Genomic DNA, 8,001 nt, shown 5'->3' with positions numbered 1-8,001 from the left:
TAAGTCGCCATGCTCTCAAACAAACACGATAGGACCCCGGCACAGCGTTGCCAAAATTCCATGTTCCGGCCTGTTTAAAGTTGGCCATGGCCAGGCCGACCTCGAGACAGTTGAAACGAGACTCCAGGGCGGGCTCGCAAGGATACACTCGTGGGGCAGGGACTGTAAGCGCGAGCTTTTCTCCTCTGCACCCAGAAGGGGAAGGACGGGAAGGAGAAAGGAAGGAGGCGCCGCCGCGAAAGGAGTCCGACGACGCCTCCTGGGAGGGGATAGGGAAGGAAGGGAAGGGACGAGGAATCCCGCACCGTCACAAAGGCGGGCGGGTCCTACTATTAGCGAAACCAAGCATAAGCAATTAATGTGCCAGCGACTTTAGTGCATTTTCCTATGAGGAAGAAAAATCCATCGATCAAATCGCTAGATTCCGACCTCGAGACAGTGGGAACGAAACCCTAGGGCGGGCTCTCAAGGTTACACTCCTGGGGCAGGGACTATAAGCGCGAGCTTTTCTCCACTGCACCCAGAAGGGGAAGGACGGGAAGGAGAAAGGAAGGAGGCGCCGCCGCGATGAGAGCCCGACGACGCCTCCGGGGAGTGGATAGGGAAGGAAGGGAAGGGACGAGGACTCCCGCACCGTCACAAGGCGGGCGGACCCTACTATAAGCGAAACCAAGCTTACGCAATTTATATGCTACCAATTTTAGTAGATTTTCCTGTGAGGAAGAAAAATCTATCGATCAAATCGCTAGATTCCGACCTCGAGACAGCATGCACGACTCACAGGATGTTGATTTTCGGACTGCTTTGGCTTTATTTACACAGTATTTAAGATGGTGATTAAATGACAACTTGCCGACGAGAATGACGCCGAGGGATTTGTGCGTGGTTGTTCTTGGTATTGTGTGTTATTTTATGTGTGGTGATGCTTCGGTAGCGGATACAGAAAAAAAACTCAAGGGGGTGGGGGCGCAAATATATCTTAAGTTACCTTCACTTTTATCGCAATAAAAATAATAAACTCACATGAAAAGTTCAAGAAAGTTTTAATTGAAGTTATTACCGATACATACAAGACAATGCCATCTTATGATATAAAAAAGTTAAAATTGTGATTCTGAAATGACTGACAATACGGGTGGCCCCGCAAGGGGTGTCCATATGTACCCGCCACTGTGATGTTTGTGGTGATGCATATTCTTTGAATGAATCAAATCACTTTTATGCATATTTTCATATACTTTAATTTTCTGTTACATTTTTCGATGTTGTTTGTTTTAATTGCCTCATGGTTTTTTAGTGTTTTGGTTTAGTTTTGACACCATGGAGACAAAAGAAGAGAGAAAAGGATTGCTGTACCAGAAGCCATATAGAGATGTAAGAAATATAGAAAAACCACAGTGCCAGGACGTATTTTAGTTTTTATAATCGCTTTGATACGTTAGTAGCGCACGTTTTCTACCATGGGAAAAGTGCAAATGTGTGCTTTTTGATGCGTTTATTTCTACTTTCCATGTTAGCGTCTATTTGTGTAGTAATTTGAAGTGCATAAGGACTATGATTTCATCCTACACCACCTTGTTTGGCATAACTCTAGGCATAACTGTTCGAGAGGGATTTTTTCTTGAATTTAATTCAAATGTCTATTTACTCGCATACTCCAAATAATTAGTCCTCTGCCATCCAAAGTTCTTCTCCTGCTCGAAATTAGCAAAAGGGTAAACCTAATTCTCAGAAGCCATGTCATTCGAAATGAATTTGGACCGAAAGAAAACAAATACTTGGACGATTAACATTGAAATCACGATGACACACTTATTTTTTGAGAGATCGAAAAATGTTCGCAAAGCTTTAAGGTCAATTATAGATTCGAACACTATAGTTTTCAAAGTTAAGCATTAACCTCAGATCAATGGTGCTTATTGAACGAATCTATCACTTTGTGGCATTTTTTAGTGTACCCCCCAAAAATTCTGGTACCTCCCCCCCAGAAATTCCTCCGAACTTCCTCGAACTTATCCGCAGAACCTCTCCCGCTAAGGACTTTTCGCGCAAAGGTTTTTCGCGCAAAGGATTTACGCGCTAAGGCCCCTCGATTCAAAGGCTCGGAGACTCTAAGTCTCGGAACTCTTGTCTCCGAACTCTGCTCTCCGAAACCAGCCTCCGAACCAGCCATACCTGGAGATCAAGACTTACATAGGTAGTACGGCGGAGGGATACCTACTCCTTGGCAATCAAGGGGAAGTGGGTGCTGAGGCATAAGAATGCAGTTTGGAGTGAGAAGTACTCCACTTGTCCTATCACAATTCTCTCTCCCTCCAACACCTCATCCCAGTATGTCTTTCCCCTCCTTGAATTCCAATGACTTGCCTCTACCAGCTATCACCCCACTTGGCTATGTCTCCAACCCAGGAGATAGAGGAGAGAAAATCCGGCGGTACGCGGTTCTCCCCCGTCCCCGGCTTGGATGACGGACGTTTTGCAGTGGTGCCAGTCAACAGGGGCGCTTACATGTCAGAGATTGCAGCTAATTTGAAGATCGCCCTATTACCCCTCCACTCCTTTGCAAATTCCCTCCCCTCCACCCTGACACGATTCGGAGATCGCTACCTCTATCTTGCTTTGGCGCTGGCGGCACATAGATGGCTCGGCTGAGATGGGCGATTTCTGCAAAATCATACAGATTGTACTTAGTTTTTGGTAATGTTTCCTATGAGATCATTAGTTATCATCGTTTTTTTCTGCAATAATTCTGATTTTGAATATTTCTACTTCTAATAGATATTTCTTGAAAATAACTCGTAAATTTGTGACTATTGTTTCTTTGAGTGGTGATTTTCTTGATTGTGGAGTCATTCCCTCAACCAGCTAGTGACAGACGTTCGGAGTTCCCTGTGTCTGGGGCTTACGTTCACAATCTCGAAGATTTAAAGACGTAACGCCACACTATTTCCGTCACTATTAACCAGATGCCACCCCTGTCAGTTAATAAAGAGGAAATGGCTGCCATGGTAGCCTAATTTGCTCAACACGAATTTGGCGGTACCTGGTTCATTAAATCAATGACCAACCATAGATGAATTTGAAAAAATCCAAGCTTATAGATGATGTCAATATTGAATAATAGAAATATTTCGCGAGAAACATTCCTTAAACAAAAATAAGAAGAATAAAACTACAGCCGAAATTTCCTGAATAAAGAATAACCAGATAGTAAGTATAATTCATCTCCTTCGAACTAAACATGGCTAACATTCATATTTTAAAATAGGCACGTATCCATTGCGAAAATCATATTTATAATAGACAAACATTTAGAGGAGTTGACAATCTCGTAATTTTCGAAGAGAAGCGGAAATAGGCTGTCAGTTGAGGCTAAAACACCGATTACCGAAGTTAATATTTTTTATGGTTAGTAATGCATTATCAAACTGAGGTAAAGGCTTATGAATGAATCACTGAAAATGACAGAAATTGCAAAGTGATTATCGGATATAGAAGGATTGGGTAACGTTGATAGAAATCTTTTCCGTTTCAGATAAGAGACAACAATAATTCATTGAGACTCGCTGTCGAGAAGAAGAGAACTTTATCTATCGTTTATGGACAGCTTAAATATTCTGATCTTCTTGATTTGAAAACTTCTGAGTTTTGAAATCTGAGTCCGTTAGAGCTACAAATCCGTAAAGGCGATGTATCATTGTGGCAACAAGAGTATTAAATGAAAAGATATTCCGTTTCGGGGCGTAATGAAATTGTTATCAACATAAAGTAGTTTCTATGTCATCAGTAAACGTAGAAACACTTCAGCTCTAATTTTATGTACTTTGTTTGAAAATCGAATTAGCGGTGTTTAAGACTTCGCCGTACAAACTTGGATGACAGAATTTAAGTTTTTTTTGGCTTTAAATCATAGTTAAAGGATATCACAAACTTTCTCATCCACATAGAAACTTATTAGAATTCTGGTAAGAGTGTTATACAGATGTAATATCTACGGATAAAAAAAAGTTGCATTGAAGCTCTGGGAATAACTGCAAATGATAATTATGCATCTATTTTCTCTAAGGTCTATTTTCTATATTATAAAGTTTCTTTCACTTTTTAAATGCTTTGTATCGTTTTCTCAACTAATCTACTGTGACTTCTATCTAAGGACTACTTTTTTTATATTTCTGACTTTTTTAAATAGTGCTTGGCACAATTGCCAAAGGCAAATCATAAGTAAATCAATTATGGCATTAAAATTCAGTTTGAGCTAACGGCAGTTGATGTATTTTCATAAAACTCGCATGATGAAAAACAAAGCAGCTCGTTTATTTGAACTAGTTTTTACTTTTTTATGGTCGTTGTAGCAATAAAAAAAGGATCGATGTTACGTTGCTACATAGATGACAGGAATATTTCACTAACTCAGTTCTTCATAAATTAATCGTAAACCTAGATTTACCGAAGTAGGCCTTTACGATATGTTACTCCTTGCTATCTATTATTTAAAATCGTCGAAAAGTAACTTATGGAATGGATTCATTCGAAATACTCACCTACAGATAGGCCATCAAACTTGTAAGATAAGCTCGACCCCACCATTACCTTGGTGATACATATTACGATATGGATAAGGTCCAATGGACGAAATATAAGACAAAAGTAATTGCGAGACTCAATATCGGGAGTTATCATGATAACCGGTGTTTACTCTTACTTTTCTTGGACTTCTATTGATGTGACTCGCCTCAAGTCATAAAATAAGACTCCCTCTCACGTCTTACGATGCTTCAATTTAATCAATATCGGGGTTCACCGCCAACATTCGTGCAATCGGCTTTTTTCTGCCCTTTGCTGCAGGTCTTGATAGCCGGTGTCATTCAAATCCTCCGACAACCACTTCGCATAATCTGGTTCTTATTAAATAACCTCAATATCTGATAATTGAGCAAATGAGATTGAAGGTGAATGCACTTAAAGCGATCTATAGTTGATGGGAATGTGGCCACATGATTTTTCATTTGGTAATCAATAGATGAACGAAAGGAAAAAAACATAGGCATAAAAATTAAGCTATATAAAATATTTTATTTCTATTTTAACACATTAAATTTTTTAAAAACACAGGGACAAAATTTTAGGGTACAAGAAATGTGTGCACTAATTAATACCTTCAGTACTACTACGGAAGCAGTTCACCAAACTGTGGTCAAAACTTCGGACATTAATTATAAAGGAAAAAGGTGGAACGCTGAGCTTAAAAGCACTTGTTTGTAAATCCACATTAGCTCTATAGAATTGCGTATGATTCCCCATCACTATGTTTTCATGAGACATCAAGATTCATTCTATAATTATAAAATGGTGGTATCTGCGTACACGCGAGGACGTCCGCGAGCCTTATACAAACTAAACGATTGCAAACATATCATATTTTTCCTCACAACATGGGAAAAAATTCAGTTTGTGCACTTCATTGTATTTTTTTGGCGAAAAAACATTTTTTAGGTCCATAGGAGTATTGAAGTATCCACCTTAGATTGGTGCTATTAAAAAAAATATTCATGCAAGGAAATTTTGTTCCTATAACTTGTATTATATACGTGGAAGATATTCGCTCCTCGGTTATGGCACTCCGGTTTTGCGCAGTTGGCACCAATTAAACTAGTGGTTCAACGACCCACGAGGAAGAAATGATATTACAGCCTGTAAATTTCATGCAATGAAGGAACTTCATTTCTGACAGAAATATAAATAGTCATAATAAAATTGATGCGTAGTTTTCCGCGGCGTTGTCTAGATGATGTCTCCATGTTCCTGGGTTTCACCGTGTGGATTTTTCTTTGTGACGACAGTTTCGCCGGTATTCCAACCGGCGTCTTCAGGTCGATGTCGGGATTCAATTTTTTGGTGACTTATATAGTTCATTTTTGGCGCCAATTTTTCATGCTGGATGCTGATTGGCCCACCTTATTTTCTCTGGTTCTGGTTACCTAAAGTCCACAAAGAAGGCATCCCGTTAAGACCCATTGTGAGTCAAATAGACGCACCTACATATCATCTCGCCAGATATCTCGCTAGGCATCTACAGCCACACGTGGGGAAGACGTCATCGCACGTGAGGAATTCAGCGCATTTTGTCGAAATACTTCAAGGAGTGACGATGGAGGACAAAGACATCATGGTCAGCTTCGACGTTGAATCTCTCTTTACAAACGTGCCCATAAACGATTCGTTGGAAATAATACGAGGACTACAAACAAAAGGCTTCCCGGAAGACTACGCCAACTTACTAGTAGTGGAGTTCTGCCTAAGGAAAAATTACTTCACCTGGAACGGACAAATATACGAACAAGCGGAGGGGGCGAGTATGGGTTCTCTACTATCACCAGTGGTGGCTAATTTATTTATGGAGAAATTTGAAGCGGAAGCCATGGACAGCTACAGTAAGAAACCGAAACTGTGGCTAAGATATGTGGATGACACCTTCGTTATTTGGCCGCATGGAGAGAAATGCCTACAAGACTACCTCCGACATCTAAACGCCCAACATCCTGCAATCAAGTTTACGATGGAAGTAGAGAACAACAACCAGCTCCCATTTTTGGACGTCCTGGTCAAAAAGAAGAAAAACGGAAAACTGGGACACGCTGTCTTTAGGAAGAAGACGCACACTCATCGCTATCTTCACGCAGCTTCCCATCATCATCCAGCTCAGAAACACTCAGTGATTTCCTCACTAATGGGACGAGCCTGCAATATCTCCGACGCCGAGTCCATATCGTCGGAGAAAAATCTACTCATAAAAACACTGAGACTAAATGGCTACAGTGGACAATTGGTCCTGAAAAGGGCCGCTGAAGCGGAACATCGAAGAAAGAAGGAGTTAAACGAAGACGTTTTAACATCTAATCAAACCACCAATGAGAAGGAGGATCAGACGGAAGCAAGGGCACACGCAGTAATTCCGTTTGTATCTGGCACCTCAGAGAAGATTGCTAGGATTCTACGACAGCACAACGTCGTAACAAGATTCACTTGTGTCACCAAGACTGGCGATGTGCTACCGGGTCCAAAAGTCGTTTTGCCGCACGACATTCAAGAAGGGGTCTATAAGGTGCCATGCTCATGCGGCAAAGACTACATAGGAGAGACGTGTAGATCAATGAAAGTGCGCATCCAGGAACACAGAAGAGCCACAAGAAATAAGCAATTTCACCTCTCCGCCATTGAGGAGCATGCATGGAGCGAACCCGGACACCAGATACTGTTTGACTAAGCATCAGTTGTTGCAAAAGAAAATAGATATTATCCCAGGCTAATAAAGGAGGCTATCGAAATATTCAAGACACCGGAAAACATGAATAGAGAAGACGGCTACCCTCTCCACAGCTCGTGGAAGAGGGTCATACGAGAGAAAAGAAGGTGGACCAATCAGCATCCAGCATGAAAAATTGGCGCCAAAAATGAACTATATAAGTCACCAAAAAATTGAATCCCGACATCGACCTGAAGACGCTGGTTGGAATACCGGCGAAACTGTCGTCACAAAGAAAGTCCACGCGGTGAAACCCAGGAACATGGAGACATCATCATAATAAAATGGTGATAAATATAACTTCACTCCCATACATCCCCTACTCTTACCTTGGCTCTGGTATAAATACATGAGAGAAAACCTGTTTCATTACCTTGAAAATTACATAGTGTCGAAACCATGGTCGGTAGTGGAGTTATGTACTTAAGTGCGGATGTTATCATGTGCTGCTTATATTTATCATGGATACATTGCATTTCCACCTCTTCAAGCCTCTACCAATTTCATTCGAAAAATAAATAGCACATCAAATCATAAAAATGATATCATTGAAGCACGTTAAATAAGAAGGGTTCGCTTTAAGTCTCCAACACTTTTCTTTAAATTACTATCACAGCTCAAACCTTTTGGGATATTTTCCGCGTCACTCTTTGGACGGCTCCAACGTTTCCCAAAAGGTGGGGAGACGCTTTTCCAAG

This window comes from Ischnura elegans, chromosome 11 (assembly GCF_921293095.1).
Source record: "Ischnura elegans chromosome 11, ioIscEleg1.1, whole genome shotgun sequence".
Classification (NCBI taxonomy): domain Eukaryota; kingdom Metazoa; phylum Arthropoda; class Insecta; order Odonata; family Coenagrionidae; genus Ischnura; species Ischnura elegans.
Note: the sequence above shows the minus strand (reverse complement) of the source record.